Here is a 21,850-nt window from a genome sequence, read left to right on the forward strand (position 1 = left end):
CGGAAGAGTACAGCAGACAGTATTCAGCTTCTGTCCCTAAGGCGCGGTTGAGGCCTTTATTAGTGACATGCAGACACCTGAGAAACAGTTCTCTTGTCCACAGCATCTACTATATTGTATGGGGAGAATACACAGAAAATGTCATGCTCCTCCCTCTTCTTATATTCCTTGTTGGACAAAGAGAATACTTTAGATTGACCTGTCAGTAAATAAGAGCTGTTTAAATAAAATATCCTGGTGTCCAGTTTTCTACTGATGTTTGTAGGCAAACCAACACACTACTCCTTAGAATATAGATTGCTCTCTTCAAATTAGATGCTTGATTTCAAGACAGTGAGAAGAACAATGGACTATATTTGGCCAAATTTACAACCACTGCAATAACCAAAGTTCTCGCCAAAGAGCAAAAGAAGTTTAAGGTATAGGTTCCTTTTCCTTCTGGCAAAATAACTTTATGGATTTAAGAGGCTTATTAAAGGTCTCACAAGATTTCCTCCACATCAAACGACTCTTCCAAAATGACATTTTCAGATCTTGAGCAAATGAATCCCCTACTTGTGGATTAAATTTACCTGGAAATATGTGAAGGCTAAAATTAACTACTGGGCTCAAAACAGTTTTCAGTCACTAGATGATGATGATGACCAGACAATGGACAGTTTGCCTAGAGCTCATTTTAAAATAAGATTTTTTTTTTTTTGGAGAGGTTTTTCACTATAGGGCGCCTGCGCTCGCCAGACAGACAGAGAGAGACAGAGAGATAAAAAGCGAGAAATCACCCCCCAGGGTGGATGGTCACGCCGCAATCCCTTCTCCTCCATTCTCCTCTCGGGATCTTGGGCATGCACGCACGCACACGTGCCCGGCATGAGTTTTAAGCCACCGGGTCCGGGATGCGAACTGCGGTCGACTACGTGGGAGTCCAGCGACATAGCCATTACGCTAACTGCTGGTTCCCTAAAATAAGATATTTTTTAAAAAACTTAAAAAAATATGTAACCTTTCATTGTTACTGTCCATTCCATTCCGTACTGCCCATTAAAATTCATTTAATTACTTGATGTTTATGATTGAGAGCATACTTCAATACTGCGGGTAAGTACTACAGAAACTAAATCAACCCAAATATCTGTCAGTATGTGTTTGAAAGGAAAGATGTACCTGAAAGATCTTAACTATTACCCAAGCATTTGGAACACTCAAAACCTGTGTTTTTCACATGCTTGAGAATTTTCTAAAATTCTCAATTGTAAATTCCAAAATCAACGGGGTTATCTGTTAAATGTATATTCTGCAATGTGTTTGTGATTAACTGAATGCCTACGAAAGCACTTTATTGAAAAGACGTGCTTTAGATAATGATGAAAGGAAATAAACATTTTTTGGTAGCTATTTAACAGCAAACTAAAAAAAAAGCAAGCCCCTATAGAAAATTACCCATTGTTATTAGAGAGACATCTAGTAGTACAGTTACTCACTGTGCTCAAATGCCTAGCTATTCGAGAAGAAATCTCCAGCCTAGGACGCTGGCCCTCTGAAGCTCTGTGAAATTCCTGAACTAAGAGATTGAGAGGCTGCTGTGAATTTTCAGGAAGTCCATCCACACTAATATCTGCATAAACTCTAAAAGGTATTCTGAGTCACCTCTCTTTACAAGAAAACACTCCAACCAGACTGATTGTGAATCAAAGGTTTTGGTAGGGCCTGTGAACTTGTAACTGAGTGTAAGGCTACCAATAGAAGCCGCAATGTGCTGACCGGTCCACACATTAAAGCAGTGATTTCCAAGCTTTAAATTGTATCAGGCTCACCTGGAGTGCTTGTTAAAACACAGTAGGTCTACAGTAGAACTTAGCAACTGATATCTCTGTCCCAGCGACAGACTTTGGGAACCACTGCCATTATGTATTATTAGCATATAAATTTATCAGCTTAAATTTAACATTAAGACTCTGTCAATAAGTAAATGAATAAATAATTTTTTTTAAAAGATTGGATAGCAAATAAGAAAATGAGTTAAAAACACTCCTGCTTAGAAAGCCGCTACTGGCAGCTTACTTTTGAGTAGTCAATGCAGAGCAAAGGGAATTTGTGCAGTACGAAGCAAGGCCCATCTCATGGCAAAGTCCTATGGCTTAAACTTTTTTCCATTGTTTTGTCATCTTATTCATTTTTTAAACTTTCAATATGCTCCTTTACCACTTTCCCCCGTTTATTTCACCTATGGTTAAGTTCTTCCTGATAGATTTGCTTATTGTTTCTACTGTCATTGCTACTGTAAGTATCTATCCCATCTTTTGGCCTTTACTTTATCTTCAAATGAGACAACATCTCTTTCCTTTTGGTCCTTGTTTCCTGTATCTGTACAGAGACTCTTCACCTACTGGCCATGTTCCCTTCCCACAACTAGATCATTAGGCGAACTGGGCAGTAAGCGAGGAGCTTAAGGGCGGATGTCTTGTGATGGGCATGGCATGTACGGGTATGTATTTTTCAACAGATACCACGCACCAACACACTAGACGAATGTAATTCAGTTGGTACAAAAAGCACACATTAGCTGAATGCCAGAAAGCGAAAAGACACAGTAATATAAATCTGACACAATCATTTTTCATTTATTCTGAATAATGAAAAAGCCTAAAGAAAACTCCACCCTGATAATTTTGTTTTAATGTACATTTCTTACATATGACACAAATAAAATAGAATCAGCAAAACTTATAAAAATGATGTGTCAAAAAATAAAATTCATTCATTAAAAAAGACATTCTGATAATACTTTAATCATCAACGCCTTCCGAGTGCGGTAGTAGTCCCAGGTAACCAGTGTCAGAGCGGAGTTATCATCATGAGCTACAGAGGGACCAGGAAAGGGAGATGATGACAAAATAAAAATACTTCTGGGGCAGAGGTCCTGGGGGTAGCTTCTAAGAACAATCTTGTTATTGTGGTCTGCTTTGTAAGTTTCTTTTGTTCTTCATAATCTCATGACAGTTCTGTAAAAGTTTGTTCATTGGAATTCTACTTTCATGAACTGTTCAATATTCTAATCCATACCTGCTAGTTCTTTCTAATAGAGATTTTAGAGATTTTTGTCTTAGGCCATGTGCACTCGCCAGAGAGAGATAGAGAGAGACAGAGACAGTGAGAGGGAAAGTGAGAAATCACCCCCCCAGGGAAGGTGGCCATACCACAATCCCGTCTCCTCTCTTCTCTCCTGGGATTTTGGGCACACATGCCTGGCGTCAGCCGTGTGGAAGTCTGGCGACATAACCACTACGCCATCTGCTGGCCCCTGTTAATCCTTTTATAGTGAATCTCTTTGCATTTCTCCCATTCTTTTTTCCCCTTCTAAGTGAGGCTGTGATTCCAACTGTTACTACAGTCTTCATTATCACCTCTCCCTTGCCATTTCCTCCCAACACCAATGTGACACTGTCCTTAAAAAGCTTGAAAATGTTTTAGCTTCTTTTGGGTATATAGGAGCTCTCAAGCATTTTTCCCCCAAAAAAGCTCCATTTTAACCAACACTGAAGATCTGTTCTGGATGGTAGCTGCCTTTCTCAATCATTTTATTGAACTGGCCAACAAATTTTTCTGTTGCCCCGTGTATGTGCTTGCTGCTTCACCATGGATACTCTGGTTGTACAGGTGGAAACTTGGACGGAACCACCGAAACCACCCATGGTTTGCCATAAATGTCCCCGTCGGTTATTCTCCTTCGTGCGCCTTTAGTGTTTCCAAGACACTGTGTGCCTTGGCTTGAGCTGTTAAAATGCTCGTCAGCATTCTTCTTGTGTCTGTCATCAAACCAGGTCACCAGTACTCTTTCCATTTCTTGGATGAGGCCTTTCTGTTGCCTAGTTATCATGGCGTGAAATCCTACCGATGCTTTTCCTGCCTCTTTAACGCTCTCTCTACCTTTCAAGATGGTCAAAAATGAAAGATGTCAGCTGCAAATCAGGTGCTATCCCTTTCACTGTTTTAGCAGCTTTAGATTCCTTGACAGTCTTCATTTTCATCTCAAGATCGACGGCCTTCCTTGCACTCTTGGCACTTCCTCCAGGTTCAGCCGTGTGGAAGTCTGGCGACATAACCACTACGCCATCTGCTGGCCCCTGTTAATCCTTTTATAGTGAATCTCTTTGCATTTCTCCCATTCTTTTTTCCCCTTCTAAGTGAGGCTGTGATTCCAACTGTTACTACAGTCTTCATTATCACCTCTCCCTTGCCATTTCCTCCCAACACCAATGTGACACTGTCCTTAAAAAGCTTGAAAATGTTTTAGCTTCTTTTGGGTATATAGGAGCTCTCAAGCATTTTTCCCCCAAAAAAGCTCCATTTTAACCAACACTGAAGATCTGTTCTGGATGGTAGCTGCCTTTCTCAATCATTTTATTGAACTAGCCAACAAATTTTTCTGTTGCCCCGTGTATGTGCTTGCTGCTTCACCATGGATACTCTGGTTGTACAGGTGGAAACTTGGACGGAACCACCGAAACCACCCATGGTTTGCCATAAATGTCCCCGTCGGTTATTCTCCTTCGTGCGCCTTTAGTGTTTCCAAGACACTGTGTGCCTTGGCTTGAGCTGTTAAAATGCTCGTCAGCATTCTTCTTGTGTCTGTCATCAAACCAGGTCACCAGTACTCTTTCCATTTCTTGGATGAGGCCTTTCTGTTGCCTAGTTATCATGGCGTGAAATCCTACCGATGCTTTTCCTGCCTCTTTAACGCTCTCTCTACCTTTCAAGATGGTCAAAAATGAAAGATGTCAGCTGCAAATCAGGTGCTATCCCTTTCACTGTTTTAGCAGCTTTAGATTCCTTGACAGTCTTCATTTTCATCTCAAGATCGACGGCCTTCCTTGCACTCTTGGCACTTCCTCCAGGTGAAAGCGCGTTGTTCCTTTCACCAATATCTGGTACTGTGGGCGCACAGTAAAGCACAGCTTTATAAATGAAATAGGTAGTCCTGTGTGATCGCAGCTGCTTCGTGCGGTGACTATGAACCAACTGCAGGAAGAAAGACGGAGAAAGGGGATTCCCTCACTGGAGCACTAGCCCCACGGGGGAGCTGTCCCTGAGCAGGTAGGTGGCTAAGCGATAAGTGTCTGTGTTTCCAGGTGCCTATAGAACATTCACCAGCACGGTATCTTATTTCTCAAATACCCTCTTTTAGGAGGGTCTCTCTCTCTTTTTTTTTACCTTTTCTTTGAATTTTTTTTTTTTAGAGGTTTTTGCTATAGGGCGCGTGCGCTCACCAGAAAGATAGAGGCATAGAGACAGAAAGCAAGAACACCCACCCCACCCCCCAGGGGGATGGCCACGCCACAATCCCTTCCCCTCCATTCTCCTCTCGGGATCTTGGGCACGCACGCACACACGCCTGGCGTGAGTTTTAAGCCACCAGGTCTGGGACACGAACCACGGTTGACTACATGGGAGTCCAGCGACATAGCCATTATGCTAACTGCTGGTCCAGACTTTTTCTTTGAATTTTAATACACGGATTTCCGAGTCATATATATGTCTAGCTGATAACTCACCTCGGACATTTACCACTTCCCCAAATGTTAGTGCTATTACAGTTATAGTCAAAGTGCTTTCTTTCATCCTTTAGGAATTCTAGATATGACTTTGAGAGTATGAGCAGTAGAATCTACAGAATGTTTAACAGGTATAAAAAAGCAAAGTGTATTGGGAGGACTAGGTTTCTTATTTTTAAGATTGTTGTCACAGGGTGCATGTACTTGCCGGAGAAAGACAGAGACAGTGAAAGGCAAAGTGAGAAATCACCCCACAGGAGAGATGGCCATGCTGCAATCTCTCCTCCATTCTCCTCTTGTGATTTGGGGCATGCACAAAACACACTAGTATGATGTTCAAGCCACCGGGTCCGGGACTTGACCCATAGTCTACCATGTGGGAGTACAACACCTTAACCACTACGCCACCTGCTTGCCGAGAAAGACTAGTTTTTAACTATCTTCTTCAATAAACACTGCAATATTGGTTGTACTTGACAAAAGCTATAATTAAGAATAAAATTAGCAAATGGGATCTGAAAACTGAAAGACTAGTCTTGAGTTTTGATTAAGAAGCTGAGGGCCAACAGGTAGCATGAAAGGTAGGGTACCAGATTCCACACGGTCGGCTGCACAGTTTGAGTCCAGGACCAGGTGGCTCAAAAATCAGGCTGCATGTGTATGTGTGCCCAAAATCCTGAGAGGAGCCTGGCAGAGAAGGGATTCCTGTGTGGCCATTCCCCGGGAGGTGACTTCTCACTTTTGCTTGCTCTCTCTCTGTCTCTGTTTCTGGAGAGTGCATGTGCCCTATATATATTTAAAAACAAAACAAACAAACAAAAAAACTGAGGGCCAGTAGGTGGCATAGAGGTTAAAACACTGGAAATCCCATATGGTCATCTGTGTGGTTCAAGCCTGGAATCCAGTGGCTTGAAAAATCAGGCGCATGTGCGTGTGTGCTCAAAATCCCAAGAAGACAATGGAGGAGAAGGAATTGTGGTGTGGCCATCCGTCCTGGGGAGTGATTTTTCATTCTCTCTCTCCCTCTCTGTCTCTCTCTCTTCCCCCACACTATCTCTCTCTGGCACATACCCTAAAGCAAAAACTAAAAAAAATGAAGAAGTTGCAACATTAAAGAAATAATTAAACATACCTCATTATAAGGAATCAATAATAAACTAACATTTAGTATTTTCTTCCCTGGATTTTTGATCATTTAATCTGTTGCTTTTTTCAAAAGAATGATTTAGGAAAGTAAATTTTCTAAACATTGGCCAGAGCTTATTCAAAATGAATTATTTTGCTTCTAATAGAAAGGTATTATTACCGTAAATTTAATTGTAAATGTTTTATAGTAATATACTTTGTCTACTATGCAATTATAAAGAGACAATATTTTAGACTGCTACTAATTAAAGTGCAGCTTCTTTTATCATTACATAAATTAACTACGGTATCAGAAAATTATTTTCGATAAGAAAATTAAACATGCCCTAAGTGAGCAATCAACATGAGAATGTAAATGATGTATTTTGACATGAAAACAAAGGAACAAGTATGTAATGGTTCTGGCTGTGACAGTGAGTTGTGAAACTGACAAAGTACTCCTTCATGCTGACAGCATGTTGTGGTCTCAAATCTATTACACTTTTGAATTGATGTGCTATTATCTTTGGACAACTTTCACAATAGGAGGTGATCCCAGCAAGAAAAATGTCTTAAATGGAAAGCTTATAAACAAGATACATTTCACTGTTGTTACCCGAATTAATATGAGCTATTAGTAACTGTACAAAAACTAGTTTAAGAAAAACACTATTTTAATATTTTACATCACACTGTGCCATATAAATAAATCTATTGAGTCATCGGAAAAGTCATGAAGTATTTTCTATGTTTTTCTATGCACAAATGCATCGAGACTTTTCCTCTTATCTTTTTAATTTTTTTTGAGCGATTTTTTGCTATAGGGCATGTGATTTCAAGAGAGAGAGAGAGAGAGCAAGCAAGAAATCACCTCCCCCCCTCGGGGGGTTAGCCACACCGTAATCCCTTCTCCACAGGTCATCTCTCGGGATTTCGGGCATGCATGCACGCATGCCTGGTGTGAGATTTTTAAGCCAGTGGATCTGGAACTCGAACTCGACTACATGGGAGTCCAGTGACCATTATGCCATCTGCTGTTTCCTGTATCAAGACTTTTCCGACAATATTGGTAACTGCACATTTTAGTTATTGTCATGGTATCAATTTATAATTATATTGAACATGACAACATGTTTATTTAGAACAATATGTGATAATATATGAAAACTGGGAGGCAAAATTCTAGAGAGTGTTAAGATAATTGGAGAAATACATTTTAGTACATTTTTTTACTAGCTTTTACATTTACTTTTCACAATTCTAAGTAGTGGGAGGGTTATGTAAAAACCAAATAGAACTGCAGTTGTAGAACATGTATAGAGCTACACTATGAAGCAAAGTATCATCCCCATGCTACAAGTCCTTCTCCATTCTCCTCTTGGGATTTGGGGCACACCCACTTGTGCGCCCAGTGTGAGTTTCAACATTACGTCATTACAAAGGGTGTTCAAAAAGTTCATAAAATGAATATTATGAAAAAATTATGCACTAATTTCACATTTTTTGCATCAAAGTAGTTGCCTTTAATTCCATTTTCCATGGACTCCTTCTGTTTTAACTTAGTCATATCTATAATCAGGCAGCAAATCATTATAGATTTTGTTTGGAAATGTTAAGAACTGAACAGGAAAAAATATGCAGAATTTCTCCTGGGCCTCATTATTAGAAGGCTAAAATAGTTTTAATATTTTACATGTTAGCTATTGTAATAATGTAGCTATGATATCAAATATATGAATACATATTAGATATTTTCTTACATATTTTAATATATGAGTAACACCTACTGGGAACAGCAGTTGGCGTAATGGCTATGTTGCTGGACTCTCACGTAGTCGAACGCAGTTCAAGTCCCGAACCTGGTGGCTTAAACTCAGGCTGGTGCGTGTGCATGGATCCTCAGGATTCCAACAGGAAATGGAGGAGAAGAGATTGCGGCATGGCCATCCCCCCCCCCAGGGGGGTGATTTCTTGCTTTCTGTCTCTCTGTCTCTCTCTGTCTTTCTGGCTAGTACACACGCCTTATAGCAAAAACCTCTCCAAAAACAAAACAAAACAAAAACTCCACCTACTGTTGGCAGGTCTTATACACAATCAAAAGAATATCTTAAAATTCCTGTGTGCTATATGGATAAGCCTTAATCTGTTTTAATTATTAATTCATTTAATTATTATGGCCATCTATACTTAAAATTGTTTGTTGCTGCTTTTTTTCTGTAAGTATGTGAAAGAAGTGTGAGTACAGTTTTTTTTCTGTAAGTATGTGAAAGAAGTGTGAGCTACATAGAGAGAATAACTTCTGGTACAGATATAAGTTTATAAAGAATAAAATGCCTTCTGGGTTTCAGGAGGAGGTGAAGTCATCCTACTCCATCACCAATTTGATGTTTAAGTGTCAATAAACAAGAAATAGATAAGAAAACAAAGCAGGAAATCATGAGTTCAAAGAATGGAAAGTAAATGGAATGAAATAAAGCTCACTGAGCATCTATTTACCATGCGCCACGAAGTTACCAAATTTAAAGTCACAAAATCCCTAGGATGTGTGTGTGTGTTACACAATTTATTTCTTTAAAACGAGAAGAATGACACTTAATTGATTTGTTACACGTAAGATGGGGACAAAGTCAGGTCTTCTTTGCCCTAAAACTGTAGTTACCTGAAGTATGTGCCTTAACTCCTACACAAAACAAACCCGTGAGATAAAAAGAATGCATTCAAAATCCTATCTACTCATCAAACTTGTATTTACCTTTTATCTAAAAATAAGAAAGATATCGCGCTTTCATAATTTAGTACACTGATAGCTGTGGAGACTACACTTGGTCCTTTCGTTGAAAAGTCACCAACGTCTATGAAGTATACTAAGGAAGATAAAGAGGGCCAGTAGGAGAGCTGACAGGAATACCCCCATTTTTGGGGGGAGGGAGAGGTTTTTGCTATAGGGCATGTGCTCACCAAAAAAGACAGAGAGACAGAAAGCAAGAAATCACCCCCGAAGAGGGATAGCCATGCCCCAATCTCTTCCCCTCCATTCTCCTCTCGGGATCTTGGACATGCGCACACACATGCTCGGCGTGAGTTTCAGCCACCAGGTCCAGGACTTGAACCGTGATCGACGACATGGGATCCAGCGACAGAGCCTTTAGACCAACTGCTGGTCCCACCCCCTCATCTTTTGTTTTTGTTTGTTTGTGTTTAATTAAATACAAGATTCTTCACAATATTTTGGGATGAGCTGTGACAATATTGTTGCTTTCTTTTTCCCCCAGAGAAATTTTTGCTATGGGGCATGTGTGCTCACCGGAGAGACAGAAAGCAATAAAACCCCATGCTGCAATCCCTTCTCCTCCATTCTCCTCTTGGGATTTCGAGCACACACACACACACACACACACACACACACACGCAAATACATGTGCACCCAGTGTGAGTTTCAAGCCTTCGGGTCCAAGACTTGAACCACGGTCTGCCGTGTGGGAGTCCAGAGACATAAGCATTACGCCAACTGCTGGTCCCACTGTGACATGATTTTTTAAATATTTTTTTAACCACACAAAGTGTGGTTAAAAAAAAAATATTTTAGTCAGCAATTTATCTCATGGCAATGGCCCCAAAGAGTTATAAACTTTAACAACGAGTTAGTAGGACCAGAGAGTGAGGCGATGGCAAAAAGCAAGTCTCTTCAAGGCTGACCCACATGGAGGGTCCCAGGTTTGTGTCAAGAGACGGCCCTGAGTATGCTGGGCCCATGTGTGACTGGAGCTGGGGTGGATCATGGCATCAAGATTCGGGGGTGGGGGAGGGGGATGCAGTCTCCCTCCCTCTTTGTCTCTGTTTCTCTCATTCACAGAGGAAATGAATAATAAAAAAAAGTTTAATGAGTTAAAAATACAGAAACAAGAAGGGTTCAATTTTACTGACCTCTTCTGTGAAAGTGGTTGTCAACATTACAGAACCAAGAGGATATTTTTGGAAAAAAGTAATACTCAGCACCTTCAAAGTAGAGAGATAGCATTCTGGTCAAAATGAAAAATAACAATAATTATATATATATATTTTTAAACAATAGTAAGATAGTACTTTTTCAGGACCAGCACATGGTATAATGGCTATTGCTGGACTCCCACGTAGTTGACTGTGGTGTGAATCCCGGACCCAGTGGCTTAAAACTCACAGAAGGCATATATGTGTGTGTGCTCCGGATCCTTAGAGGAAATGGAGGAGGAAGGAGGGATTGCAGCGTGGCCATCCCCCTTGGAGGTTATTTCTCACATTTTGTCTGTCTATCTCTCTTGTGTGTGAGCTCATATACCCAATAAGAAAAATCTCTTTTAAAAAGAAAAAAGTACTGTTCAGAGAGAATATTCTGAAAATTCACATTTGGAAATATTTCCCCCAATAAATGATTTTGTTGCAAAAACAATGTATGTCATCTATAAAAATTTTCAACTTTCTAAACTGTTTAAAACACTACTAAACATGGTGTTTTAATGAATTTTGTCCATGTTTATGTAAAAATATGAAAATGAAACAACTACCAATTAGCTTGCCAAAACATCAAAGTAGACTAGAAATCAGAGAAATTAGTGAAATTTCAACAAAAATGTTTATATAGTTATTAGATAGAACTGAAAAATACCTATGGTATGACTAATATTCAATAAGTGAATTTAATAATATGTATTTATAGTTAGCAACCTACACGTACAAAATGTCTAATTTATAAATGAGAAGACTTCCAAATGTTCACAGAAAATGCTTGCTATGAAAAAAACAATGCATAGAGAGGAATTTTTTTTCCTTCAGAATAAATTCAGACTTTAATTCCACTTGTCCACCGACCTTGAAGTCACCTTGTAGTACATACATTTTGAGGTTGATTTTTCCCCTTCAGCTATCATAAAAACATTTTTGGAAACTATTACTAGAAGAAAATATAATGAACTTAAAATTTGGGATCTGAGGGGACCAGCACTTGGTGTAATGGCTATGTCGCTGGACTCCCATGTTGTCAACCATGATTCAAGTCCCGGACCCTGTGGCTTAAACTCACGCTTAGTGCATGTCCATGCGTGCCCAAGATCCGGAGAGGAGAATGGAGGATAAGGGATTGTGGTGTGGCCATCCCCCCTGGGGGGTGATTTCTCGCTTTCTGTCTCTCTGTCTCTCTCTGTCTTTCTGGTGAGTCACGTGCCCTATTGGGAAAACCTCTCCAAAAGTAAAAAAAGAATTTGGGATCTGAGATGTAGTTGTTGATACTATTTATGTAACCTCAGGAAGATTACTAAATCTTAATGGGTCTTAAAAAGAAAGTCAGATTAAATCATCTTTAAAACTAATTCCAATTATGAAATTTGTTTTGGAATACAGTCTATTTTTATCAATAGTAATGTATCTTCTGGTCCTCCTACACAAGAGTGAACTTCCTTTATTTGGTTTTTAAAAGAACTATTTATTTTATTTTATTATTATTTTTTTTTTTTCAATTTGACCTGACAGAAATCACGTGTGCTCGCCAGACAGACAGAGAGAGACATAGAGACAGAAAGCGAGACCACGGGTCCACAATGTGGTAGCCCAGTTCCTTAACCACCACGGCACCTGTCAGCTCCCAAAGTGAACTTTCAATATTGGTATATTATAAAATGTTAATATTTTCTGAATGAATGAATGAATGAATGCATTCAGACTTTTCTTTTCTTTTTTTTTTTTTGGAGAGATTTTCACTGTAGGGCGCGTGCGCTCGCCAGACAGACAGAGAGAGACATAGAGACAGAAAGCGAGAAATCACCCCCCAGGGGGAATGGTCACGCCGCAATCCCCTCTCCTCCATTCTCCTCTCGGGATCTTGGGCACACACGCACACGCGCCCGGCGTGAGTTTTAAGCCACCGGGTCCGGGACACGAACCGCGGTCGACTACGTGGGAGTCCAGCGACATAGCCATTACGCTAACTGCTGGTTCCCAATGCATTCAGACTTGATGTTATGAATTACCACTACCCTAATATTATTTCGGGTCATTTCTTCCCCAATTGAATAAACTCTGTCTTGGAAATTTTACTTCATGTTTTATCTCCTTTAAGAAGTTACCAATTAAATTAAGGATCCAGTGATTATTCCTACTATCATAAAATCTACAAAGCTTAAAAATTATCTAATTTTTCATAAAAATTAATCAGCCTGTGAGTTCTTGGTTGCTGTTCTTCACCTTTTTAAATACTAAATCAATTCTTTTTCTTTTAAATATATAGCACAGGGTCAGCAAGTGACGTGGTGGTTAAGGCACTGGACTCCTACATGGCCGATCATGGTATGAGGCCCAGGCCTGGAGGCTTGCTTTCTCATCCCCCTCGCCCCCCGTGTGTGTGTGTGTGTGTGTGTGTGTGTGTGTGTGTGTGTGTGGATGTGTGTCTCTCTCTTTGGTCAGATTAAAAAAAATAATAAATAAAATAAAAAATATATATATGATAGATATGTATCATAAGAAATGGGTGCAGAAAAGCAGAGAAAATGAAGTGCAGGATACTTTACATATGATACTTCAATGAACTCTTTTAACATTTTTATAAAGTATTACCAATCCTATTTCATGGGGGGGTGTGATAAAAATGTATGATAAAAAGGTAACTCTAGGGACCAGCAGATGGCATGGTGATTAAGGTGCTGGACTTTCATATGGAAGACCATGGTTTCAGTCCTGGACCTGGCAGCTTGAAAATCATGCTGGGTACATGTACATTGTGCCCAAACTCTCAAAAGAAAATGAAGAAGGGATGGTGGCAAAGCAATCCCCTTAGGGGGTAATTCCCCCTCTCTCTCCCTAATATGCTCTATGGCAAAACAAAACACACACACAAAAAACAGTGTAACTGCCCAAGGTTACATAGCTGGTAGGAGGTTCAGATCTGTCTGTCCTAAAACCAATGTCTTTTCCAGTACACTAAGATCAGCAAATAGCAATATTATATTGATGCAGGGTGGAACAAAATGATTCCTGGTAGTTGCAATTTTTTTAAGAAGAAGTATTTTATTTAACTTTATTTATTTATTTATTTTAATTTGACCAGAGAGGGACAGAATGACAGAGTGAGAAAGCAAGTAGCCAGGTCCTGGACTTAGAACTGCAGTCGGCCATGTGGGAGTGACCACACCACCTGCCAGTCCCAGCGAGCTGCATTTTAAATGGCTCAGAATATGAGATCCAATGCTACAAAATCATAAAGATGTCAAGTAGAATGTATTAAGCTTAGCTGGTTAATTGCATGTCTGTGAGTTTTAATCTTATGTTATACTAAGAACAGATTCTGATAATAGTATAATCAAAAACAGGCTTTAACTGAAGGCTTAAAATTAAAGAGAAGGAAAAAAAAAACAGGCAAAAGTTTGTCCAATAAAATACAGAAAAAGATAATAGCAATGAAGCCAGAGGATGCCATTCCAGAGAAAAACAGTTTGAAATTTGAACAAAAATTAATCCTAGGAAAAGATAAAATCACCAGGTAGCAACCATGTTAAGCAGAGCTAAGACACATGCATACATGTACACACGTACAAACACACATACACACAACATGACTGAGACATGTTTTTACAGATACTTTTCAGTGAGGGATAAAAGGATTTGAAGAAAGTCTCATAGCATAGTTGCTGAGAAAAGAAAGGTGCTTCAGACCAACAGGTCATACTCAGAAGAATATAAATTTTAAATCACAATAATTAATTAGGAGCAGAGTAAAGGGAGGAATGACCTTTCATGCCAACCCCACAGAAAAGGAACTTGAAACGTGTTAGAAATAACTAAGACTTCATTTCTCTCGGTACCGTGGGATGAAAGTTATTATACACACATATTTTATACAGGTTATCCTAAACCAAACATGATCAAAATATACAATATTTACAACGTATTGGAACGATGCTTTACAAAATGATTTAAGGCCTATAGCAAATGATTACTGCAAACTTTCTTGGTTTCTTAATTACTATTAAAAAGATACTGGTTCACTCCAGTGAAAGAAAATAACACTCCCACTCCATTGTAAAGCACCTTCCTGCACACGAGACACCTGAAGTTTTCAATACCTTAAAACTGGCGTCTGCCACCTGACTGATGGGGAGACAAAGCATCTATCAACGCTTTTATTGATTCATTCCAAACATTTATTACTTTAGTTAATTAAATGTTTCAAGGATATGAACAGTTGAATTTCATTATCATTTGACCATTTTTTTTTTTTTTGTCTTCTTAAGAACAAAATGAACAGACTTTGGGTTCCTACCTATAAAAATTCCTCTATATTTTATAAAGTGACGAGAACAGTGAGGAAACCAAGAGTTTTATTCTGGTAAAATTAATCATGGTTTCATATATGCTTAGGGTACCTAAGATACTAAGATAAATTAGACATAAATACAGTTTTCTTATTGCTTGGAGAAGAGTTAGTTACTGGATGATATAAGGCACTTGTTCAGCTGTTAACTACTCTATACAATAATTGTTAGCATTATTTGGTTATTATTTTTATTTTATATATTTTTCTTTTTTTAAAGAATTATTTACTTCATTTAATTTATTATTATTTTTTTTTAATTTGACAAAAGAGAGAGAGAAGGGGAGAGTGAAAAGACAAGCTGCCAGGCTTGGGACTTGAATGGCAGTCGCCCACATGGGAGTTCAGTGCCTTAAGCACTAAGTAACCTGCTATCTATCTATCTGTCTGTCTATCTATCTATTTATTCACACACACACACATACACACAAACTTTAAAAAGAGTTTTTTTGCTACCAGAGAGATGGAGAGAGACAGAGACAAAGAAAGTGAAAAAATCACCTCCCAGAGGGATGACCACGCCGCAACCCCTTCTTCTCCAATCTCCTCGCGGGATTTTGGGCAAGCACACACATGTGCCTGGTTTGAGTTTTAAGCTGCCAGGTCTAGGACTCGAACTGTGGTCAACTCTGTGGGAGTCTAGAGATGTAACCATGATGCCATTTGCTGGTTCCTTACTTTATATATTTTTGAAGTTAATTTATATATGTATTCCATGAGAGCGAGGAAAGAGACTGAGAGAGAGAGAGACAGGCACTACCAACAGGATCATATGCAGCAATCCATCCCAAATCTCAGCTGGCCAACTCTTTAGGACAACGAAGTGGTTTTTATTTTGGAGAGGTTTTTGCTACAGGGCATGTGCGCTTGCCAGAGAGACAGAGAGACAGAAAGCGGCAATCACCCCCCAGGGGGGATGGCCATGCTACAACCCCTTCTCCTCCATTCTCCTCTCGGGATCTTGGGCACACACACGCATGCACCCAGTGTGAGTTTAAGCCATGAGGTCCAGGACTCGAACCGCAGTCGACTACATGGGAGTTCAGCAACATAGCCATTATGCTAACTGCTGGTCCCTTGAAAATTCAAATTATAATGCCTCTAGAGACATAAGGATGTTCCTTCTTTGAGTAAATTCAGGATCAAATGGTATCTTTTCTTCCTGTTTTTATAAAGACAACTTTACCTTTAAATCTAATATTTTACATTTAAACCACTAAAAATCTGAATATCTTGATTAAATCTCATTCCATTATGCTATCTTCAATATATGTTCTTTTGATACAGTGAGGAGAAAATCAGGGCAGATATTTTACAAATTGTTCTAGGAACTACAGAATTTGGAGGCCAATAGAAGATTTTTCTCTGACGGGGTCAACAAAGGTTAAATATCGGCTAAAAGCTGACGATGGGACCCAGGAACATTCAAATACGGAGTCACATTTCTAGTCAACCAAAGGCTGCCTCTCTTGTGTGATCCCTCACTCTCAGTTACCTTAGGCACAAGAAAATATGGGCTGAAAAGTAGCTTCCTGCTTGGGAATGCCGCCTATATGATAATGGACCGCACGCGTCCTGCCGGGCCAGCATCAGTGCACACGATAGCTCCACGGTGACCGTTCACACGGCCCCTTCTCACTCGCAAGAGTGCTCCGGTTTGGATGAGGGTCGTTACAGAGCTGAGAAGCAAGAAGATCTTCAATCGCTTTCTGAATGATCTCCTCTCATTAAGACAAACTTTGAGGCCACAACTTGAAATATGCCTTAATTATAAACAGTGCCCGGCAAATTCTTCTATGTTGAATCTTTCTCTTCCACGTTTTTCCTATTATTCTTCCAAAGGCATACATACCCGTTTACATGCCTTGTAAGAAATACTATAGGGGGCCAGCAGGTGGCAGAGTGGTTGGGGCACTGAACCACGGTCTGAGTCCTAGCCCCAGCAGCTTGAAACTCATGTTGGGCAAGTGTGTGTGCGTGTCCAAAATCCTGAGAGGAGAATGGAGAAGGGATTGCGGTGTGGCCATGTCCCCTGGGGGGGTGATTTCTCACTTTCTCTCTCTCTCTCTCTGGTGAGCACATGTATCCTATAGCAAAAAAGTCTCTTTAAATACCGGTGGTTATATATACATACTTACATACTGTAAGGGAGCCAGCAGGTGGCGCGGTGGTTAAGGCACTGCACTCTCACATGACAGACCATTGTTCGAGTCCTGGATCTGGCAGCCTGAAAATCACGCTGGACACAAGCGCATATCCAAAATCTCAGGAGACTGGAGGAGAAGCCATTGTGGGGTGGCCAGTCCTCCAGCTCCCAGGAGGTGGGAGGGGTGATTCTCAATTTCCCTCTCACTGTCTTTTTCTGGTGAGCATATGTACCCTATGGCGAAAGTCTTAAAAAAAATAAAATAAAATAAATACTGTAAGTTATTAAAAGTCCCATATTACAACAGATCTAGAATTCAACTGATTTTTAGTAGATACTGGCATAAATTTTCAGATGACTTCACTGCATTTGTTTGTTTTAAATTAAAGAATATTTACAGAAACTTTATTGTAAAAGGCATTAAAAAAAAAAAAACACTAAGTAATTTAAATGAAAAGCTCCAGGGTACATGTTTCAGGTAGATGTCATTACCATCTATAACTTTACCCCATTTATTAAGCCAAGAACATTTCAAGTAACTGCCAAGGTTACAAAGTTACAAGGAGGTGCAGAAGCCCTGTCAGGGTGGGACAGAACGTGTCCCGTGTGAGGAGGGCACAGCATGGCTCCTCCATCATGTCTTCCACGAAGCACCCGTGCTCCACTATAATGGAGGCTTTCTTCCTGCAAATCTGAATGTGACCTTTCAGATCCTCGGGCTATGGCTGGCTCAATCTCCTGACTCTATTGGTGGGCTGCTTTGCTGCTTAGGAAGTCGATCCAAGCTGCCAGCTCCCCATCTTGTGAGCCTCAAGTATTACATGTAAGGCTTAGGAGGGGTGACCAGTTGGCAGGCTGGGAGAACTTTCTTAAAGGAGGAACCATCATTCCAGCATAACCTGTCCTTAACCCTATTGCAGAAACTTTTCATTCTGGGGACAGTGAGCCCTAAAAGATCGTGGCCAAGATGTCCTGAGTTTATCTCCCAGAGGGAGCCGCCTGGCCACTTGCCTTTTATTACATTCCTAATAGCTGCTCCATTTCCACGAGGGCTGCTGTAAAATCATTTACGTGACCATTATATAAGCATTGTTGTTCTAGAAATTGGGTTCTTTCTTCCATCTGCTTTTTGGCTGCTTCATTAAAAATCTTCAGCTGGAGGCCAGCAGGTGGCATGGTGGTTAAGGGTGCTGGATTCCTCCATAGCCGACCACAGTTCGAGTCCCAGACCAGGTGGCTTGCTTTCTTGCTTTCCCTCTCTCTCTCTCTCTCTCTGTTTCTCTCTGGTCAAATTAAAAAAATAAATATTAAATACAGTTAAATGAAATAATTACTAAAAAAAGAAAAGCTTCAGCTCATCTTGCAAAGTTTCTCACAGCAACACAGAGCTCGTGTGATTCGTAGTGGATTCTTGCTGTGACGTTAGGGATTCGTTGCCTAAAACTGGGCTGAGGCCCTTGCTCTCCACAATTGCCAGACAGTTGTTTGGAAACTTCTCCCACAGCTCCACCTCTGGGTCAGGTCCTACAGCTCTCCCTTCATTTGGTCAACTTCCGGCGAGCCATGTGCTGCAGCCTCTAAGAGCCGGTTCTTATCCTTGAGCTCTTCTTCTGACTTTCGCTTTCTCGATGGTTTGACCTCTTCGTCCCATTCCTCCTGGGGCTGCCCCTCTCTGGTCTTGGTTTGGCTCTTTGGTAACATCATTCAGAGCCTTCTGAATTGAAATGTCTGGGAACATCGACTTCTTTGGTCCTAACAGGTAACAGACTCTTAGAATTGGCGTGAGTGTGTGTGTCTGCAGGCAGGCCGCTGCTTGGCACAGAGGGCGTTTGCAGGCTGTATGCTGTCTTAGCCATGCAGGTCATCATGTTGAGGATGGCCCAAGGAGCCCACCGCTCTGCTCTGGTTCTAAGAATGCTCTGACTTTACTGTGTTTTTATTTTGTTTTGTTTTTGTTTTTAAATAAATGCAGATGGTAAGACTCTTTCTTTTAAAAATTTAATTATTCTTCAATTTTAACAGAAAGAGAGAGAGAGAGAGAAAGTTGCCAGGTCTGGGACTCGAACCACAGTTAGCCATATGAGACTCCAGTGCCTTAGTCATGCCACCTGCTGGCCCCAATGGTGAGACTCTTATAGGTAAAGAATTTCTTAGCCTAGGCCCAAGTTCAAATTTGAAATCTGTGTTCTATAACCATAGTTTCTTCATTTTTGCATCCCTCTTGAATATTCTGGAATGTTCTCTTTCTTCACAGGTATTCTTGTATCTCCCTAAGCTGGCTCACTTGTTCTTTTTTTCTTTTTCTGAGAGACTTCATGCAATTGCCAGAGAGACAGAGAAAGACATAAAGTAAGAAATCATCCCCTGGGGGGATGGAGATGGCCATGGCACAATCCCTTCTCCTCCATTCTCCTCTTGGGATTTTGGGCATGCTCACATCTGTGCCTGGTGTGAGTTTCAAGCTTCCAGGTCCAGGACTCGAACCGCTGTTAGCTAAGTGGAAGTCCAGCCCTTGAACCCTGGTGGCCCTCTTTGAGCTAATTTTAACTAGGATATGGCACCAGTCAGTTCAGGTCAATAAACTATCTCCCCAGGTATATTTTACTTAAAGCTCTACTTTAATTACGGAGGACCTTATTACTCACTACCTTGTCAATGGTAGTCGGTTATTCATAGGTAGGAGGAGGTACAAATTTTCAAGCAGGAAATTTTTCCTTTGGGGTAAAAAGGCTACAATGTGTAGGATTCTGCCTAATTTATTTTAGGCAAGACTGACTCAGACCCCAAGTGTGAATGATTGTCTTGTCTTTCCCCAGGACCATTTTATAGTGAGGAAGAAAGAAGAATATCTTGGTTTAGAAAACAATACTTCTGCTTAGGTATGTTTTGAAAAAAGATATAGCCATTGATTTTACATTTAAGCAGCCCAGGACATCTCAATATTTAAATTTAAAATACACTAATAAAGAGGTAATTTAATATGCAATTTCATACATTAATCATTAGCAAAGCATTACTGAACTGCAGGGTAAAAAGCGATGCGAACATAACTAATGAAATATCAATGCCAAAGTTGATTTCATAATAAAACAAGACTTTTAATAAATCTTTTATTAAATGGCTATGAATGAACCATTTTGTTAACATCTAATAGGTAACTACTAAGATACTTAATTCACATATATAAACAAGGGACTTGCAGGCAATTAACTTCGCAATTGCTAAAGGTCAGGGCTTTTCAAAGAGAGTTACTGTTCTACACCTTCAAGTGCTGCTGCTATACTGGGTCAGTTCGAAGCTTGTCCTCAACGGCTCTGTATCTCTGTAGCAGCTATGACTACACACCAAGGTAGATGAAGTACAAAATGAACAAAGGACAGGCTACTGGCTATTAAATGCTTTAAAAGAGAATTATCCCAAGTCTAAGAAACTGTGGTGCTCGAAGGACAAGATTTTAAGGAGAATTATAAGCAAGTCATTTGGTATGATATATAGGTGTTGATTGTTCCTTATAGCAAAGGATGTGATTATCAGGGTAAACTGCAAACACACTTCAGACGCGTATTCGGATCCTGATATGACTCCAGGAGCTCTGAAACTCACTGGAGATTATAGATCAGGACTGCTCTATTTACTGAAAAGAAACGTACAGTGCACAATAATATTGATTGTCTTCAGCCGGAGCAAATGTTAAATTCATTAGAGAAAAGGAAATGAACATTTTTATGGAAACAAGAAACTGCCTGGTGGAAAAAAAAATGTTTCTAATATATCAAAATGAAAGCGACACTGAAATATATAAAACGAGATAGAAAATCTTTCATGCTTTCTCTACTAATTCCCGTACACTGTCAGTCTCCAAATTACTGAGATTTTTATGGACTCTTAGATGCCATTTTGTAACCAACTATTGTCGATATATGCTAAAAGGAGAAAAGGGGAGGAGACAGAGAAGCCATCTAGATTCTCATCGACACATAACTGAATTTTATACTTCCTAGCTTTTCACTTTTCCATGAGTTGCAGAAGAGTGAGAATTAGTAAAATGAGTACCCCTATACAGTGAACTAATTCCCAAAGATGAAACTATACACTAGGTTGAAAAATAGTTAAAGACAGACACAAGTCTGGATGAAGTTGTTAATAGAGCTGAAACTGAGCCTGAGAATCATACTCAATAGGGAACCTTAACTAAAAAAGGAAAAATCAATGATAAATAAGACTGGTTCTTCACCTCAAGGGTTCCAACCAAGTGAGACTATTAAAGAAACCACAGCAGCGCGGTGTGAGCGTAGTGTGAGATTCTCACATCGCTGCCTAGGTGGATTCAATGAGGACCTGCGAGTTGAAATTCCATTTCTTTTGATTAGCACCATTAGAAAATGTGAACTGAGGGTAACAAGAAAACAGAACCATATGACCGATTTCAATGTATTCGTGTTGGAATTTAAAAGTCTGCAGATTCATTATCCTTTACAGTTATTAGTGAGATACTAGGAATGGGTTGATTTTCTTCCTATGTCAATGCATCAAATTAGATCATGCAATTACACTGATGGATTATTAGTGGGATTGCTTTGCAATGGAAGAAAATCTCAGTAATGACTCACCCCAGGAGTGGTTTTTATATGGTGTGAATATAGAGAAAACAGTCATAATTTCACTTATGACTGAATCATGGTCTCATCAGCTTTC

At 39.9% G+C, this 21,850-nt stretch overlaps 1 protein-coding gene and 1 pseudogene across 1 annotated transcript in view; both read right to left on the reverse strand.

The window, feature by feature from the left end:
- The window catches only part of TENM3 (teneurin transmembrane protein 3), a 902,368-nt gene that overhangs the window by 214,039 nt on the left and 666,479 nt on the right, over positions 1-21,850 (reverse strand).
- Positions 18,173-19,023, reverse strand: LOC114006758 (small kinetochore-associated protein-like; annotated as a pseudogene).

This window comes from Tupaia chinensis, unplaced genomic scaffold (assembly GCF_000334495.1).
Source record: "Tupaia chinensis unplaced genomic scaffold, TupChi_1.0 Scaffold150192_1, whole genome shotgun sequence".
Taxonomy (NCBI): domain Eukaryota; kingdom Metazoa; phylum Chordata; class Mammalia; order Scandentia; family Tupaiidae; genus Tupaia; species Tupaia belangeri.